This window comes from Camelus ferus, chromosome 10 (assembly GCF_009834535.1).
Source record: "Camelus ferus isolate YT-003-E chromosome 10, BCGSAC_Cfer_1.0, whole genome shotgun sequence".
Classification (NCBI taxonomy): domain Eukaryota; kingdom Metazoa; phylum Chordata; class Mammalia; order Artiodactyla; family Camelidae; genus Camelus; species Camelus ferus.
Window position 1 is genome coordinate 16,586,500 of NC_045705.1, and position 21,172 is coordinate 16,607,671.

General features: G+C 34.5%; 1 protein-coding gene across 9 annotated transcripts in view; it reads left to right on the plus strand.

Annotated features, from left to right (window-relative positions):
• The window catches only part of METTL15 (methyltransferase like 15), a 469,830-nt gene that overhangs the window by 114,590 nt on the left and 334,068 nt on the right, over window positions 1–21,172 (plus strand). The window lies entirely within an intron of this gene.

A 21,172-nucleotide genomic window follows, 5' to 3' on the forward strand; every position in this document is an offset into this window, starting at 1 on the left:
ATGAATGCCTACATATAAGAATAAAATATTTTCTATTTTAATATAGAAATAATACTAGAATTTTAATGTTTTCTTGCACATAAATTTCTGTCATCAGTAGCTTGAATATATATTGCTTAGCTTGATATTATTTCAGTGAATATTGTTTCTGAAATAGGAATTCTATTTCCCCCCTTCTCTGTACAAATAATCCTCTGCACCGTCCATAGCGAGACACCATTATAGAAAAATCATTGTCATTCTGGTTGTATATTCTATTTGATGGATTCTTCAAGCCTTGTAAGATCTCATTTACACCCACTTTAAAATGAAACCGACTGTGTTAATTAGCATCTTTTCGTTATTAAATATAATACATAATTGGAACACATCTTTCAGGGGTTTTAAGCTTACAGTTTCAAGTCTAATTCTAGGATAAGGCAGTACAATTGCTCTATTTTGATTGTAAATTCCTATATTTATTTGAGCAATATCTTTTCTGAATAAATGACTGATATTCCTGCACGGACTATACATAATAACCCATTTTTTTGCATTCTGTAGATTTACTGTTCCTTATTGCTCTATGTCCCTGGTTAGAACCTTATTATTATATTTATCAAGGGATATTTACCTAGTACATGAATCACTTTGTCTTTGGGACATGTAAATATTTCTAATTTGACACTTGTGCTAATAGTGAGTAACTCAGTTACATAGCACTTTAGGACAAGGCAGAGTGAAATATAGCATTTTTTAATCTGATGTGTAAGGAGCAGGGCATCTTAAATCACCAGATACTATTTTGGTATAATCTATCACCTTTGTTAACATTTTATTGGATATAAATCATAACATATCAGGTTGCATAGCGACAATATGGTTCACCAGGCACTCTATTTTTGTAACTTTATTTAAAACTGACATGTAACTTGCTGTACCTGAAACCCCAAGTGAGCCAGTTATTGGAGTGTAACAAAGTTTTGACGTCAGAGTAGCTATTTATTCCACTGGAAACCATTAGCGATGCATTACCCTTTGGCACTGCTGTTTTTTGCAGAAACATGGTTAAAATTTTATGACTGATTTGGACCAATTAGATTTCTTTCCCTCTTACAACTGAACAATTATATGTAATACATAAATATATATGCATGTGTATAGATATAATATGCACATGCTTTATATTCCTCAGATGTGTAATATATATTTAAACATGTTTATATGTGTATATATTCTAACATTATACATATAAAGCCTTTTACAAACTTTTTCTCAAAAGCCAAATATTATGGTTTTATTTTTCTTAATGACTGATTACTATTTTATGGAAGGGGATTGGCTGCATGTTGTTATTATTATTACAGTGGGTGTGGCTGCTGCATAGTTCTGTTTGTTGGCATTATTACTGTTGCTCCTGTTTTAAGAGGACTCCTTAGGATTTCATTTGTTTACTACCAACAGTAGGTTCTTTGCAAGTGATGGGGGTAATACCATTTTGTACAAATGCAATGTAATCAGTTACAGACAGGTTTTCCTCCTACTTAGCTTTACTGTTTTTTTTCCCAAAGGTACTAAAATATGCGCTGTGCATCCATGCATGGAGTTAAAGTCCCTTGACTCCTGAGCCAGCCAAGCGCCAGCTACATGCTGAGCTCTGCCAGTGCATTTCAAATTGAATCTGATGGGACTACCATTTGGCATTAAGAAGAGGAAAAAGATTTTAGTTTTTTATTTAGTAACCTAGCTGCTCTCAAAATCCTGTATAAAACATTGCCAGAATTGTGTGTATGGAATAACTCAGTTGTATCGGTTAAGGAGATGCCTGCATTTAATCTGAGGAGAGAAAGTTATTCTCTCAAACTTCAATGTCAGACCCCCAAATTCAATAATTATTAGTACTATTATTTTTAATGTATTATCTAGTTATTAATTCTCATATATTTTTATTTAAGTTTAATTGATTTATAATATTGTGTTAGTTTCAGGTGTACAGCAAAGTGATTCAGTCATATATATATATATTCAGATTATTTTCCATTATAGGTTATTACAAGATGTTGAATATTGTTCCCTGTGCTATATAGTAAATCCTTGTTGCTTATCTATTTTATATACGATAGTTTGTATCTGTTAACCCCATGATTGTTTTTCCTTGGAAAACTCAAATGCTTATGTATAAATTTAGTAAGAGAGCTCCATATTGGTAACCCTTTCAGCATATTATAATTTTTCCAACTCCATCGTTTTCTCCTGCAACCCACCAAGACTTTCTTGAGATGCAACTCTGAAAGAAGTGTATTTCTTACGAAGCATCGTAATATTGCCTAGTGGTTAAGAGTAGAAGCAATGGAAAGAGAGCAAATAGGATTAGAATCTCAGCCTGCCACTACCTCTGACAGTGCGCAGATTATTTCAAAATTCTGAGTTAGTTTCCTGAATTTAAAAATAGGTATATAATAATAAAGGTGATTTTTCTGGGGAGAGATTAAATGAAATCACAAACATAAAACTCTTAACTCACTGTCTGGCAGCTATCCTTTGTGCTGTTGGATTTAGTAACTCTTGTTGTCTGTAGAGGCAGTATGGCATATTGCTTAGTACTACAGGCTTCAGAGCCTGACTGCCTGGGTTAGAACCCTAGCTCTCCTGTTTCCTAGCTATGTAAACCTTCAAGAAGTTTCTGAACTCTGCTGCCTCAGTTTCCCCATCTGTACAATGGGGGAATAAAATAGCACCTACCTCAGGTGTGTTTCAAGATTATATGGTTTATTCAAAGAGACTGCTGAGAACAGTGCCTGACACATAGTAAGGGTTCAACATGTTAGCTATTATTGTATAAAAATTACTGGATTTGGGCTTCCTGGTATCTTAGAAGTATTTTAAGTATAGCTCTGGCATTTTATAATGATTAAACAGGCCCAGCTATAGAAATGATTTGCCTGAAGACACGTCGCATTTATGGACATTTTGACATCCAGCCCAGAGATCCTGAAAATGGCCTTTCAATAAATATTTATTGCAAAACTCATTTAAACACAAATGAAATAAGCTAAATAAATGACACCAAAGTCTGAATGAATTCCTTTTAGTACTTAGTGAAAAACCATGTTGTTTCAGATTTTATTGTCACACTATTTAAAGTTGAGATACGTAGTCCCTTCAGCAATCCTGTTTGTGCTCGTATGAAGCTAACCTAGTTAATTCTGATTCAAGATTGATATTTGGATAGCTGCTGTTCTCAAGCACACATACGTTTTTCATCAGGCAGATAATTTGAATCTGATCATACCTGCTGTGACCTAACCATCCACATTAGTGACACAGATGCTAAATCTCTATAAATCCATTTCTTTATTGCCTCCTCCTCCTCTTCAAGGGTGAATGCTAAAACTAGAGCAATAAATAGACCTTTTCTCCTGGCATGTCATTCCACCTCCTTAAAAAATGTATACATAGCTCAAGAATTACTATATTAAGAAGTTGTTGAATCAGTTTCATCAGAGAGATGTGCACACAGATGCCCTGAATCAACCTCTCAAGGCTATCTATAGTAATACTTTGACATCTTGGTCTTGGAATTAACTGACCTGAGTTTAATTCTAAGCTTTATCACTACTAGCTATGTGACCTTGAACAATTCACTCGTTATCAAATATTTATTGAGCACCCATTCTGTTCCCTATTAGTGTGCTAGATAATTTTATAGAAAGATGTTTTAGAAAAATATTCTCTACACTCAAGTTTTAATAGTTATAAAATGAGAAGAAAAGTGTTTATATTATATAATTTATAGGATTGTGTTGAAGGTCAAAATGTGATTATCCAAGTTAAAACATTCTGTGACTCATAAAATTGTGCAATATTATTTACTGTTAAAACTCTTTGACAATATGTTAATATCTAACATAGTACCTGACACATAAGTGTGTTCAGAAAATGTCTATAGCAGACTGATTCCCTTAAAAATCTCAAAAGAATCTATCTGTGCATAAAGAATATTAACATTTCAAAATTTAAACTTAAAAATATAGATGATGTTTTCTTTTGATTTGGTTTTCTTACTGGATTCCACATATACTCAGAGTTATGTGGAAACTTCCTATGGAATTTCCTTAAGAAAAAAAAGTTATGTTAGACAAAGTCATTTTTATATTTCCAGTGTTACCAGCAGTCTCTACTTTCTGCAGTGTAATACAGGGTTTGAATTAAGAGAAATTATAAGGTTAAATCTATTATGGCCAACAATTGACATTATTTTTACGTTCCTCAAGCCACAGTCACCAGATTTTTGAATAATTTAACTTATATGTCATATATAAACATACTAGGTAGCTGAAAATATATTTTATATCTGAACTTAATAATAATATCTAAATAATAAAATCTACTTAATTGGCTTAGTAGTCAACTCCTTAAAAATCTTTCTAATTATTTGAACACTATATGTTTATTTATTAAATGGATTAGAAATACAAACTTCAGCATACTGAACCACATACAAAAATCTTTCATTTCATGTAGTGTATTTTAAGCTAATAATGTAGGAAGTGAAATCGTATAGACCAGAGAATATTGGTATTAGGCAACATTAACCTGACACAAAAAACATCAGATACTAGGGATTATCCTTACATTGAACTTCCAGATTTGAAACTAATCACCCAATCACCCTTTTACAAAATAACAGCACCCAAGATATACATTAACTAAACTCATGTTTGGTTTGTGAGGTCATCTCCTGTTAGTATACACTCAAATATCCTTTTGAAATGAGAAATGATGCACAGTAGTCACAGAAGTAAAACTAAGCAACTGAAAAGTGCAGAAAAGTCTCTTCAGCAAGATGCCACTGGAAAATAATATAGCTAAAAAATTTGCTTCTGACCCACACCCAGCTAATTACTTTGCATTTACAGAGGGAATGAATTTTGTTAGTACCACTGAATTTAAAAAGGCAATGAAAATCCACTAAAATCTATCAATTTCTTGAAATTTCTTAAAATTTTAATGAATTTTTTTCAAGAGGTCAGAAAAGCCATGTTTTCTTTTCCTTAGACTAAAAACCTATAGCTATTTCCCATAATCTTCTGAGCTACTGAAAACTGCCAACAGCAGAAAGATTTGCCTGCTTTCTTTTCCTTCTCTGGATGCATCATTTTAATATGCTAGTAGTTGTCATAAGTGTTGCCAGTGAGTATTCAAAAACTACAGGAGAAACATGGTGTATCTTCCTGGAGCATCAATTTGACTTGTTAAACTGAGCATTGTTTTATAATTAAACATTATTTTATATTAAAATGAATATTATTTTAGGCATTCATAGAGTATATGAATACAGGTATAGAGTAGATTAAAAAGGTACATTAATTTAAAAATTCAAACATCAGACTCATGGTCTGAATTTTTAGCTAATGATTACTCTCTTCATTTGAAAGGCACTGCTGACTTCCATTATAGATTTTACCTTCATTTTAAAATACTTGGTTGTATTTAGTGATTTGTATTTCTTTATACCGAATTTAAGGTGCCATTTTAAAGTCCATCCATCAAAAGATACTATGGTAGGAATTGGTAATTTCAGACTTACATTCTAGAATTAGGCCAATGGCTTACAACTAGAATTGATGCGTGAGGACAAGTTAGTTCTCCTATAGGACTTACTGTCTGTCAGTAATCTTATTGTTCACCCACCAGTAAGTAGAATTTCTCTTTTCTCACGTAATTCCCAAGCCTCAGTTTCTAGCAACTGCCATCCCTTACCCTATGTGGCAACTGTTATCCTTTACCATAACAGTAAGCATTTAATGTGTCTTACTCATACTTGTCATGCATACTTAGTGTATAAAAACTGCCATCAGCCTCAAGAATTTACCATTCCTTGTGGTCTTGATAGACGTGCTTAAACCTCTTTTCTTTTTGGCCATGTTTAACCATTGCCCCTTAAGAAGGGCTATGAATGAGAACCCTTCAGAACAATCCCCAAAATACAGCATATTTGTCTTGATGTTAATTCTTTAGGTCGGTAGTAAAACATCCATAATTTATAAACACTCTCCAGATGATTGTTGATATTCACCTTAATTAGAGACCATTAAATTAAATCATCTGGCCTCTTCAGACCTGGGTTCAGGCAGTCATCCAAGCATCCTGCATCAACAATGCCAAACATTCAAAACTGTTAATGTTTAAGTCGTGAGAAAAGTTCCTGAATACTGATAGAATCAATGGGATGTTTTGGCAGTCAGTGTATGTGCATGGTGATTATTTAGAGGTTGAATTCATCAAAACTACTTCAGAAGGTGTAAGTTTTAGAAACTGATTTTTCAGAGAGATGGACACTTCTTACTTCAATTACCACACTAAACTTTATAGGAAATTGTGTAAGAGGGTGGTATGAAGGGAGTGGGATTATCCAGCATAAGGAACTAGGACATATTAGAAATCATTGAAGGAACAGTTTAAAGGCCATTTTTGCAAATACTGTCTGAAAATTATTACCCATGGAAAACCAGACTGCACATAAAATAAATCCTTCTATATATAAAAGAAAATGCTATTTTTTCCTGGGACTTTTTAAAGTGCCCCGGAGGGAAAAAAGGATACTCCAAAAGGAATTTTATTTAAATAGTATTGTAATACCATCCTTCAAAGTAAAACACTTCAAAGTTTTCTTCCTCACTGAATGAGTTAAATTTAACCTTAACTGAATTCCCTGGCTTTGGTTAGTATGAATTGTGAATTTTAGTTCCTTTGTTAATAGAACATGCCAGCATTTTTTTCCTTTGACTGTATTTAAGTTCTTTGGTGATAATACAGGTTATAAGATATCATGAACAAAAACTTAAAATTAAAGTTCTTTTGTAATAATGTAAGTGGCAAGATATCATGAACAAAGGCCTAACATGATTGACTGTGGTTATAAGGTGATTACATAAAGCAACTCATGACTCTTAAAAATGTGAAAAATAAATGTCTTAAACGTATTCCCTAATAAGTGTGTATTGCATCAAATTTACAGGATCCACACTGTTTAAGTGCATAAGTATTTCTTTCCAAAGCTTATATCAGCGTACTATGTATTTTACATCTCTTTCTTAGCCCTTTGATCACATTTAAGTATGATGAAAAAAACATTGAGTTATACTATTACTGAGTGTTCTCATCTTTGAAGTCTTTAAAAAATATTATTGCCTTTAAAATCATCACCATTTTCATCATCAAAAAATGTTCATTGAACACTAATAATCTTTCAGATAATCTACTGCAGATACCAAGTAGTGTATAGCCTGGCCCACATGACCCTTAAGAGACTTAGGCAGACCGATAAAAAGACCAATGACATTACAAAGCATGTACTGTGTGCCGGATGAATCATCAATAAGCACAGTTACGATCTGGAAGAAGAAATGATCACTAAGCATTGGAACAATACAGTCCTTAATGAGAGAGAGAATGAGGTGGGCAGGGCGGGCAGGGGAGTTTAAGTGCAGAGGAAATAGATATCTTTTTGTGAGAATTACATGCAACCAAGGGTTCAGTGTTTGAATCTCATGTAAAAAAAAGTGAAGTACAATGTTAAGAAAATTAAGCAAGAAAGCAGTTCTCACCAAGAAAATTTTATTAGAATTATTTCTTGTTCATTTTTTAAAGTCTTTTATAATATAAAATTAGATTAACATCCCTATGAGGGGCCTAAGTATAATGAAACCGTCTCTAGATCATGTATTTGGGAAAATTGCATTTTTCAACAGTTCGTTTAGTATCATATCTATTTCCTGATAATATCGGCCTCATACCAGAAGAATTCCTCCTCTTTAAAATTTTGTTATATATTCATTAAATGAACATTTGTCAAATTCCTACTATTTTAAGACAATTACAAAAACTGTCTCTCCAGCCTTGACATCTCTCCTTAGCTTCAGTAGTACTGCATGCTCAACAGCTTCACAAATCTTGCCAACTGAATATCAACCTAGTGATATTATCCCTTATGTTATCCCTCATATGTGTAGCTGGATTTGAAATGCTCCTGTTTTGTGTTGTATAATTGTTGTTGTTTTGTCCATGAGAGAATTGGCCTCTAGTTCTTTTTTTGTAATGCATTTGTTTAATTTTGTATTAATGTTATGCTGGCCTTGTGAATGTCTCTTTTTCTGTTCTCTGGAAGGGTTTATGTAATACTGGTGTTATTGTAAATGTTCAAAAGAATTCATGCTGAAGCCATTTAGCCTTCTTGTCTTCTGTGTGGAATGTTTTATGATTACAGACTTAATTTCTTTATGGTTTTAGGACTATTTATATTTTACATTTCTTCATAGGTCAGTTTTAGTAAGTTATGATTGTTCTGGGAATTTCTTCATCTGATCTAAATTTCAAATTTATTAGCATAAATTTCTTAATAATGCCCCCCTATTATACTTTTAATGCTTGTAAGATCTTTAGTAACATTTTTTTTTACACCTTTTATTAGTAACTTGTGCATTCTTTCTTCTAAATCATCCTTATAAAGGATTAAACAATTGCCTTGGTATTTTCAAAAAGCTTTTGGTTTTTGTTTAATTATTTCTATTATTTTCCTGTAATTTTTTGCTCTTATGTTTATAATTTTCTGCCTCTTTTCGGGAGTTTAACTTGCTGTTGTCTTTATTACTATTGTTTTTATTGAAGTATAGTTGATTTACAATGTTGTGTTTCAAGTGTATAGCAAAGTGATTCAGTTTATATATATATATGTATGTATGTATATATATATACATATATATATATACACACACACAAACACACAAATCAGATTATTTTCCATTACATGTTGTTACAAGATGCTGAATATGGTTCCTGTGCTATAGTAACTCCTTGTTGTTTATCTATTTTTTGTATGGTAGCTTGTGTCAATTAATCCCACACTCCTAATTTGTCCCTCCCCTCCTCCCTCTCTCCTTTGGTAACTATAAATTTATTTTCTATGTCTGTGAATCTGTTCTGTTTGTTATATAGATTCATTTGTATTACTTTTTAGATTCTACATATAAGTTATATCATATAGTATTTGTCTTTCACTGTCTGACTTATTTTACTAAACGTTATATTCTCTAGGTTCATCCATGTTGCTGCAAATAGCAATATTTCATTCTTTTTATGACTGAGTAACATTCCACTGTATATATACCACATCTTTTTAAGCCTGTTGTCTGTTGGTGGGCACTTGGGTTGCATCTATGTCTTGGCTATTATAAACAGTGCTGCTGTGACATTGGAGTACATGTATCTTTTCCAATTAGAGTTTTCATTTTTTCTGGGTGTATACACAGGAGTGGAATTTCTGGATCATATAATAGTTCTATTTTTAGTTTTTAAGAAACCTCTGTACTGTTCTCCATAGTGGCTGTACCAATTTACATTCCCACCATCAGTGTGAGAAGGTTCCCTTTTCTCCACATCCTCTCCAGCATTTATTATTTATAGACTTTTTGACAATAGCCATTCTGACCAGTGTGAGGTAACGCTTCACTATAGTTTTGATTTACGTTTCTCTAATAATTAGCGATGTTGAACATATTGTCATGTGCTTATTGACCACTGGTATGTCTTCTTTGGAAGAGTGATATATTTTTAAGTCTGCCATCATGATTATGTATTTATCTGTCTGCTTTTAGTTCTATCATTTTTTGCTTACATATTTTGAAACTTTATTATTAGGTGCATAGAGATTTGTAATTGGCATGTCATATAATATATTTGACCCTTTTATCATGATTAAATACTTCTTTTTATTTCTAGTACTGTTTCTGTCTGCTGTATTTGACACCACCTCTCTTTTGTGTAGTGTTTTCAGAACATTTTTTCCATTTTTAAAATTTTCAAATTCTCTTTGTCTAAATGGTTAAGTTGCTTTTCTAAGCTGTATGTCATTGGATTTTGAAAATCTTTTTTTAAATTAAAGCATTTAGTACAAAAATGTTTAATATAATTTACTGACATATTTGGGTTTTGGGATTAGATCTCTATGTACCATCTTTCTATGTGTTTTTATGTGTCTAGCATGATCTTTGTTCCTTTTTTTCTTCTTTACTGCCAGTTTTTTTGTTATTATTATTTCATCTCCTCTCTCTGTTTGCTCATATGTTACACATTATTTTACTGTATTTTAAGGTTACCCTGGAGATCAAAATACGCATAATTGTTTCATGAAAGTCAAATATAAATTAGTACTTTAACCTCTTCCTGAGCATTGGAATTGCAAGGACTGGATAACATTCACTACATTTACCACACACTTGCCTTTTGTGCCACTGCTGTATATTTTAACTCTACATATATATTGAACCTACAGGAAATTATTATTATCTTATACAGTCAGGAGTCACCTGGATTTACAGATATCATTGCTCTTTATTTCATCATGCATTTCCTTTCTTTCATTTGAAACTATTTTCCTCCTACCGAAAGGAAACCATTTTTAGTTTGTCTTTTAGTATGGGTCTGTTGGTGATGAATTATCTCTATTTTCTTTATCTGAAAATATCTTTATTTACTTTTCACTTTTGTAGGCAATTTGTCAGTTATTTTTGTCATTTGGTTTTTATTATTTCTGTTCTGACTGTTGCTCCTATATCTAATGTAATTTTTTCTTCTGGTCATTATTAATATTTAATTTCCTTTTGTCTTCACAAATTTTACCATCACGGTCCTGGATATTTTTTAAAGTATGTTTGTATCCTCTTTGGAATTTGTTCTGCATTTTGAATCTGTGGTTTTGAAATCTTGAATGATTTTGGAAAATTCTTGGCCATTATGTCTTTAAACATTGCTTTTACCTCATTTCCTATCTCCTCTCCTTTGGAGTTCCAGTTATACATATGTTAGATCTCCTTACCATATTACATGTCTTTTATGCTCTGTTCTGTATTTTCCAAATCATTTCCACTGCCTTATCAGTCTTACTACTTCCTACTGAACTGTCCTCCATGTCACTGATCCTTTCTTAGGCTATTTCTAAGGGGCCCTTAAACCTATCTATTGAATTCTTAATTTCAATTATTGTATTTTTCTATTTCCATTTGGTCTGATTTTCATTTTGGTATTTTCTGTAGAGGCATTTTTAGGCTGAAATTGTCTGTGTCCTCTCTTCTCATGAACATATTAATATTTTAAAGTCCATTCTGATGACTGTATTCTGTGTCCTGTATATCTATTTTTACTATCAATTCCTTAAGGTGGGTTTATCTAGTAGTTTTTAATTTGATTTCACATATCATTTTTAAGAAATCTTAGAGTTGTTTTTAGAGTCTGAAAGATAGTTTTCTCCAGATATCATCTGTTGTTTCCTCTAGCAGACAGTTCATCTAGGAACATTTCAGTATGAATTGAACTGTTTGAAAACTGGATTTCAGTTTTTGTATGATCTATTTTTGGTCCCTTCCACTAGTTTTAGCCCTTCTATGTTGCAACTGAAATTCTGCAGCTATTACCCGGTTTCATCCATTAGATGGGTTCTAAACTCAGTCTTTCTCTCCCTTATCCAGTGAGGCTGCCGGAATATCTCAGTTTCTCCGTCTCTCAGCTTCCACTTGTACACAGAGGGCTTGAGGGAAAAACCACACCAGTGCTGGGCTCACTTGTTTACACTTCCCTTTTGTCTCCTCAAGTCTCAGCTACGTTTATAGCTCTCTGGCCCCTTCAGATAGATAGTTTTAATTATCTTATCCATCTTTTCTAGTTGTTTTTTTTTTTTTTTTTTTTTTTTTTTTTAGTGGGAAGGTTGATCTGATCAAGCTAACTTGCTATAGACAGAAATTAAAGTCTTTGATTTTGATTATCCATCCCATGGAACATAAGCTCTGCAGTCATTGGACTTATCTGTTTTATTTATTTGTGCCTAAATAAATAAAACAGATAAATCATTGGTGCCTAAAACAGTCCCTAACATTTAGTTGTTGCTCAGTTAATATTCATTTTTTGTTTGTTTTTGTGACTGAGCACTGGGTAGTCTAATTTCTGAGCTGACTGTGTTTGCACTTCACAGTAGCCATAGGGCTGTCTGTTACATATTAGGGAATGGAAAAGTTATGGGTCCTGCTAACCTATTATTCCAGAACAGGGGAATATTACTCCACTGAATAAATTTTGAAAGAGTTACTGTGAGATAGAAATACAATTGCATTTTATTATTTCTAAAACGTATTTTATTCAAGTCAATATATGAGTTGTGAATGAATGACTAAATCAATTTTTAGAAAGAATTTCCTGATGGGAAAGACAATGGCCAGTAAAGATAACACTATCAGAGATTTTCAGCAGATCATGTAGGGCAAAAATAATGTCTTTTCATTCTACCTCTACAGTATATGGGAATAATTTTTGAGCAAGGATATCTTTTAATAATATATTAAAAGTTATCATAATTAATATGAAAATCAAAATATCTCAGAGCTTTATGTGGTATGGTAAGCATTAACCTATCAAAAAGTGAACAGTTCTCAAACTATAACAGGAGCATGGCGAAACAGAAGGAGAAATACAGTCCAATAGCAGAGTATAAAAGAGGTTGGAGGAAAATTCTTTATAGTCGAAAGGTCATAGCCAGTATGCCCTATACTTGGTGCGCTTGGAGCACATCCTTGCCATTGTTCTCAACTTTCAATTGGCAGTACAGTGACCAGATCATAAGAAGAATGTCTAAGAACAGTAGCTTGGAGCAGAGAGAGAGAACATTTATGGAGGGCCTTCTTTTGCCTAGGTATCTTCGGAGGTTCTCGCATGCACATTAGTTAACATACCCTTCACAGGTGCTTTGTGAATTTGGAATTGCTCTGTTGTCCACATGGTACAGATGAAGAATCTGAATCTTAAAGAGATAAATAATTTAAAAGTTAACAATCTGACTCAGTCTAACTCCACAACTTGTTCAGATATTTCTACCATACTAGGCTACCTCAAAGAGGAAAAACTTAAACACCATGAGAAACTGAGGGACATTAAATAACTGATCCTGACTTGATGCCTCAGTTTTAGTGATGGGGCCAGTTCTAATAAATTACATTTCTAATCTCAATACCACAGAGTTAATAAATAGCAGAACCAAAATTTAAACATAAGCCTTAAGGAGGGGAGGGTATAGCTCAGTGATACAGCATGTGCTTAGTATGCATGAGGTCCTGGGTTCAATCACCAGTACCTCCATTTAAATAAATAAATAAATAAACTAATAAATAAATAAACCTAATTGCCTCCCCCCAAAATAAAAATAAAATAAATAAAAACATAATCCTTATGATGCAGTTTCCCCTTTCTACTCTACCACTGTTAAGAAGTAAACCATCTCCTCAGTGATTTATATACATCTGTATATACACTTGTCTATATTGTGTGCTTTGTTCCTTTTTATATTCCTGTACCTAGCACCTGGTAGATAATCCTTATTCAGCAAATATTTGTTGAGTGCTGAATCTGCAGACCTGTAGCTAGGAAGAGATGGCAAATATTAAAAACAATTAAAGCATTTCAATAAAAAAATTAGACAAACTAGGCAGATTTGCGGATCACGACAAGGTTATAGTGGTGAAGAGTTAGAGATCTGAAATTGCACTAAATAAATAGAAACTTGGGAAGTATTACAATGTAGTGGTTAAAACACAGACTCTGGAGCCAGACTGGACTGAGTTTGCATTCTGATTCCGCCACTTACTAGCTATATGATGTGGGTTAGTGACTTTGTTCTCTGTATTTGTTTCTTCATCTGCAAAATGTGGGTTATAATGTCACCTACCTCATAGGATTATCATAACGATGAAGTGATTTAATGAGTATAAAGCACGTAGCACATGGTCTAGCACCTAGAAAGTGTGCTACAGATGTTTGCTCTTACCATTGCTCAAATATGAACTACACTTTCATCCACCGCTTTGGCTCCCTCTGAGTTCCTTGTGTGGAGGGCCTAATGATGTGATAAAAGCAGCCAAGGCCCCTCCTTTGTGCCCACAGACCAATAAAATTTAATGACTAGGAAACAGGTAGCACACTGGGATTTCATGGATTAATGCTGATACGAATGTGAGAAGAGCTTGGATCTGCTATAAGCAGACCTTCACCCTCCCTCCCCCAAAAAAACCAGTTTGGATTTTGCTCTTCTTATCCTCTTATGGAATGCTATCACCTAGATATGCCCCTAAATGCACAAAGAAAATGAGTGGTTAAAGTGTCTGTCGAAGTGAGCCCTGAAACAAATTTAAGTATCTGGGAACTATTCCTGCCAGCTTCTTAAGAAATGTTAGTTCTCTTCTGCCTTATATTGCTCTGTTTGTCATGCTGGCCCATATGACCAGAGTTTTGTGCATATCCACCTGCTGGGTCAGTGTACCCGTACCCTCATATTTCACCACGGAATTCCTGATAATGGACTCAAGATAGCATAGTCTGTAGCTTAGGTGACTTAACATCAAGTTGCCTTTGCTGCTGATTCTGACTTGATGCCTCAGTTTTAGTGACTGGGCCAGTTCTACTAAATTACATCTCTAACTTATCCTTTCATGCCTGAATCTCTTTCCATACACCTGTTTAAGACCTCAATTCCGTCTTAGCTAAATGATTTGGGTTTTTTTTTAGAAAAAGTCTGACTAAAAGAGCCCTCTTATTTGCTGCCACATTTACTTGATGCTAACATGACTGCTCATTGCTTTCTTACAGACCCCAAACTATCACACGGCACCCCCTCCCCCAGGTTATTATGTATTAGTCCTTGTCAGACCCCTGTGCCATGGACTCCTGGTTAATCTCTGCTCAGATTTGTATTTCTGGCACTAGAACCCAAACCCTTAGTCTACCTCTGAATTCTAGCATCAATCACCAACCACCACCACATATTTCTTGTGATGCCTGTAAGAAGCTACCCTGTAGCACAGAAGTCTCAATCAGCAGAAGAGAATCTAGGAGATTAGAGGGGGAAAAATGTTTACTTCTTCCTTCTGTCAAATTCACTTCTAAATACAGAGTGTGGTATGTTGTTTGAAAAAATGTCCACTATAATTTCTCTCTTCTCTGTATGTACCCCCTTGTAATGTGTTCTCATTGCTCTTTCCATCAAGAAGTGAAGTCTGTTTTTATAACCTTTAAATATGAACTGAGCAATGGACTTGCTTTGGCTAATGGGATATTAGAAAATAGGCCATAATCAGAAACTTTTGAACTGTTTGTGTATTGGGGTCATCCTACCTTGCTACATTTGGAACCAGACCACTCTGTGAATAAAGTTAGACTAGCTAGATAAATGCTTAAGGACAGATGGTCCAGTCACCATCTTTATCCCAGTCAACTTCCCAACATTTAAGTAAGGCCAAATGTGATCAACTAAGCCTCAGTCAGCCCACTATCAAAAGAATCACTCGGCTACCCAACTCAAATTTCCAACACACAGAACATGAGCTGATAAATGATTGTTGTTTTAAGCTACTAAGTTTTGGGGTGGTTTGTCAACCAGCAAAAGTTACATGATACAGAGAGAATTAAGACTATCATTATAAATCATTTTTGTGGACCATTTTTATATTTTTTTCAGTGTGTATGTCTGAATTCCACCTTTGTGTACTATGGTGAGATCAACTACTGTACTTGAGATTAGAGGTATATTATGACTTAAACATTTATTTAATATTGTTGGTTATGATGGAGGAGTATTAAATCCTAGAAGGATAAATATGATAGTGATGTTTTTCTTCTGTAGCCTGTCTCAGAAAGAATTAGTTTTCAAAATCAAAGTTTTGCCTGAAAATTTTGTTCAGGCTTCACATTTTTTAAATTACTTTATCCAAGAGCCCAGTTTTTTTTTTTTTAAATCTGGTTCTACACAAATAAATCTTCTGTCCATGAAACTAAAATTTATTTATCCCTGGGCAGCAAAAGTACTTCTTTATATCAAGTATTTTATAAACCATGGGATTTTGGGGATTCTAAATCCAAGATGGGTAAGTACTCACATTAACTGTAAGATGTTCAACCCTATGAGTTGGATCCACTTTTATAATTTATCCTTAACCCCTGTCATTAGACTGTATGCAGCTAGGGGAATAATGACGTTCCATGTTCAATTCTAAATCAAATACACATTGAATAGTAGCTACTCTTATGTCACCAGCCTCAGCATATACTAGAGTATTTCATAACAAAACGGTACAAACAGACTTGTACTCCAAGTGCAGATGACTTCCCAGAGTCAAGAGTAACAGTATTTATCATAACGAGAGCCTTAAAAGTGGCTTCCAGCAACCATGGTATTATTGGCACTCTATTGCTCAGTGCCTTACTTTTCTTGAGGTTGGGTTGTAGAATCGTTCTCATGTAACATGTACTTTGAGTCTCAAGCAACATTTTGCTTACATTCTGGAGATACTAGAATGATGATGACAATGATTTGAACAAATTGTGCATTTGTAGTTATGGCTGAATGCCCTTGTTTGGCTCTAATTTTGTGACCATCATGATCCTCTCTGGACAGTTCACACTTTTCAAAAGTTGCTTCTTTTATAACTCTTGTAAACTACATATGCAAAAATACTAAAAAATTTAAATTTGAATAAAAGAAGGAAGAAAGAAAGGAAGGAGGGAGGGAAGGAAGAGAGAAGACCTGATGGAAGAAGGGAAAGAGGAAAGACAGAAGAAAAAGGAAAACAAAAATGGGTATGAAATCCACAAAAATTAGCTTCAATATAATTGCATATATAAAATAATGCCCCAGGGTCTGAAGTTGAGGCTACATTTGGTTGGTAAACTTTGTGGATGATTTCTTTACTCTGAGAGTAATCTAATTTTAGAAACGTATAACTGATACAGCATAAGAAAACTGCCTTAAACACACGATTTACTTTGTGGTATTGCTTCATGGTTGCTTTTATTCCTGTAAGATATTCTCATTCTAGTATATGATTATGCTGAGTTTTGAACTACAAGGATTACATTTTTGTTACTTACTCATAGTCATAGATAAAGCGATATGAATATTATGTGTTAAATAGTTATGTTTGGGTGCATCCAAGAATGCAAACATCCCCTATAAGATATGATTTTTATTTTATAAACTTATTACTTCAAGCAGGATAATAGGCCTAATGCCTAGGGAATTAAGACTGGGCAGTAGTGATTTGTTTGAGGCTTTTGCTGCAGTGTAAAGGTTTATGTGGTTAAAGATAATACCTGGAACCTAAAGGGTTGTAGAAAATGTGTAGGGCAGGGGTGGTACTACTACAGTCAACAAGACAAAACTGCACAAGTACAGCGTGGAGGAAACAAGCTTAGCAGTGGTGTGCATGAGAAAGACTCAAGGGTATTAGAGGGTATAAGTCAACAGTGTGAAATAAATTCTGAAACTATTTTGATTTTGAGGTGTACTAATATAATAACTAGAACAAAAGAGACAAGAATTTATTCTGTGCTGAGCATTGTGGAGTTCAAATATAGGGACACATTCAGAAAAGAGCAGCTGGCATGGTGAGAGATTTTTGTGTGGAGAATAGCAGAAGAAACAAGCGATTATGATTTAGAGAAACGAAGACTTGAGCTTGATCGCTGTAATAGTTATGATGTTTTCCTCTGCAAGTAAAAGACAAAACAACTCAAACTGGTTTTAAATAACAACGGTCATTTATGGGCTCGTGTAACTCAGAAGTTCAGAGACAAGTTGGATTTTAGGTGAGGTTCAATCTAGTGGTCTGGTTAATCTTTCTCTCTACTTTGACTTGTGCAGTCTTGGCCAAATTGGCTGCCACCCTCTGCAATCTTTGGACCAAGATATCTGCTGGCAATGACCAGGGCTATGTGCTTTTTTATATCAAGTGAAACATTTTTCCTCTAATAGCTCATTGGAAGAAGGAATTTTCTTTTCTTAAATCCCTCGGAAATATCTCTTGTATCTATCTCATTAGCCAGAGTTGTGACACATGCCAGTCTCTGAACAAATTATAGAAACCATGGGGATCATGTGTGCAGATTAGCTTAGCTAATCAGAAATGTACTTCTCGAGCTGAGATATCACATCTGTTAGGATTCTCAGGAGAAACAGAACCAGTAGGAGATACACACACACTTATAAGTATATGTGTGTGTGTGTGTGTATATATATAAAAAGAGATTTATCTCAAGGAATTGACTCGCATGATTGTGGGGACTGGCAAGTCTGAAATGGTAGGGCAGGCCAATAGGCTGGAAACTGTGATAGGAGCTGCTAGTGCAGTCTTGAGATAGAACTTCTTCTTACTCTGGAAACCTCATTTTTGCTCGTAAGGCCTTTCATCTGATTGGATGACGCACACTGGCATTAGTGAAGGTAACATCCTTTACTTAAAGTGAACTGATTTTAATGTGAACCACATCTACAGAAACCTTCACAGCAACACCTAGATTAGTGTTTGATTAAATAACTGGGTACTACAGCCTAGTCAGTTTGACATATAAACCATCATAGATATGATTGGTCTCTCCCAAAGTACATGACTGAAATTTTGAGGTCCTGTTGGAATAGAGAGACTGGCAACTATCCCTTACAATAGCTAACAATAGATAAGTGAAAGGCTGCCATGGGTTTTTACTTGTTTTACATGGACTGATACCAGGGACAAAAGTTCTAGAAATAGTGAGGAGATAGCCATCAACTTAACTAAAAAACAACTGTCTTGGGAGAGGGTATAGCTCAAGTGGTAGACCATATGCTTAGCATGCACAAGGTCCTGGGTTCAATCCCCAGTACCTCCTCTAAAAAAATTAAAAATAAATAGACCTAATTACCACCCCCCCACCAAAAAATAAAAAAAAAAAAACTAAAAACAACTGTCTTAAAAAAAAAAAAACATAGTGAGTTCTTATTACTGGAAATGTTCAAACATGTACTAGGTGAAAGGTCTAACACTTAAGCCCGAAGTTCTGTGTTCTTGACATCTGTGGAGAACTGGGAGAACCTCGAACGGCCTATCTGCAAGTTCTCCGCACTATGTTTCCACAGAGAAGCTTCCTAGCCAAACACCCCTCCTTATTAAATGGATCAGGCACAATACCTGCTGATCCCTGAGTAGCAGGGTTCAGTTCCCTGCCAGCCCATGGAATTACTCAAACAAGCCAATGCATCCTTTCATGGGCATGGGGCACCCCACCCTCTTGATACTATAAAATCTGCTTCCCACATCCTCTGTTTGTCTGCTCTGTTCCTAAGTGTGGCACCTGAGTAGCATGCATGGTACGTGGTGCCCTCCTCCCCTGGACTGTGAGAAATAGGTAATTAGTAAACTCCTGTCAATCGCATCTGTCCAGTGTCAGGTGTCATGTGTTAGCTCAACCATTTCCATGATCTTAGAGTGGGACTCCCTTCCTTCCTCACTGAGGTGAATGAAAAGTGATTAAAACAATGACTCTTTTCCCCCTCCTCCCCCTAGCAGTGACGGTGGAGAGGGAAAAGTTTCAAACATCAGTTAAATGATTAGAAAAAAATATTGGTGAGTTGCCTTCCAATCCCAAGAGCCTACTATTTCTGTTTTCAGTGCCAGGATTAAGATTCATTTTATATTTTCCAAATACAAGCATAGCAATTTCTGTCTTTCTCTCCTATAAGCACCCATCAGGTTGTTTTGCAAACTATTTATTTATACATCTCTCCCTTTCAGCTCAAAGCTCCCAAGCCATGCGTTATTAATCTGTATATACCTCAGACTAGCATAATGCCTGACACGTAGCAGATATTCAATAAATATTTGGTGAGTGAATCCAAAAATCACTTTCTCCTTCAGAATCTGAGAAAAAATTACCAATGAGCTGTGAAGTTCTCTTTAAACAACATAACATGTAAGTCAATATCATAAATACAAATTCCCCAACACTGTTGAATTCCACACTCCACACACCTGTAGACAGAGGGAATGAGGTCTTGGGAGTGTTGCCCAACTTTGCTCTTCTCATTCCGTTTCCAAAATGTATGCCAGTTGCCTTAAGGCTTCTGAAGAACCCCGAAGGCAGCATCTCACTTTGTGTAGGAAGGAGAATTAATATAGCTGTAAGGTGATCCCAACTCCTTGCCTGTCTGTTGATTCTGAATGCTCCATTCACTTCAAAATCCCTGCTAAGAGCTAAAACATTGCTTCTGCAAGAAGGCATTTATTTTAAGCATAGTTTCATTCTTCAAGTGTACAGCTGCATGGTACGCCTATCCTAAATTATGTGAAAAAATAGAGAAAGCCGAAATGGTTGTCTTGAAGATGTTTGCCATATCTTTTTTCCTGTGATTTCTGTTTTATTACTTATTTTATTTAAATTCGTTTACTCATTTATTTTTTTCCAATTTTATTGAGATAATAACATATAACACTGTATAAGTTTAAGGTGTACAGCATGATGATTTGACTTATGTATATTAGGAAATGATTACCACAATACTTAATTCACACCCATCATCTCATATAAATAGAAAAAAGAAAAATGTTTTTTTCCTTGTGACAGTAACTCTCAGGATTTGTTCTCTTAACGACTTTCATGTATACCCCACAGTAGTGTTAACTTTAGTCATCATATTGTATATTGTACATTACATCCCCAGTACTTATTTACCTTATTTATCTGGAAGTTTGTACCTTTTGGCCACCTTCATTCAGTTCCCCTTTCCTCATTCTCCAACTCTGGTAACCACAAATCTAATCTCTTTTTTTATGAGTATAGTTCTCTCTCTCTCTTTCTCTTTATGATTTCACATATAAGTGAAATCATACAGTATTTGTCTTTCTCTGTCTGACTTTTTTCACTTAACATAATGCCCTCCAAGTCCATCCATGTTGTCACAAATGGCAAGATTTTTTTCTTTTTTATGACTAAATAATATTTTGTTTTATATGTATGTATATATGTGTATATATCTAAATTTCCTAGGTTCGTTTTCCATTCATCCATTGATGGGCACTTAGGCTGCTTTCCTGTCTAGGCTGTTGTAAATAATGCTGTTGTGAGCATGAGGGCGCAGGTATTGATTCAGCATAGTGTTCTTGTTTCTTTTGGATGTATTTCCAGAAGTGGAATTGCTGGATTATATGGTAGTTCTATTTTTAAGTTTTTGAGAAACTTCTACACTTTTCTCCATAGTGGCTATACCAGTTTACACTCCCACCAATGGTGCATGAGAGTTTATTCTTTTGATAGACTGGCCTGTTTCTTTCCTGGCCTATAGATTTAA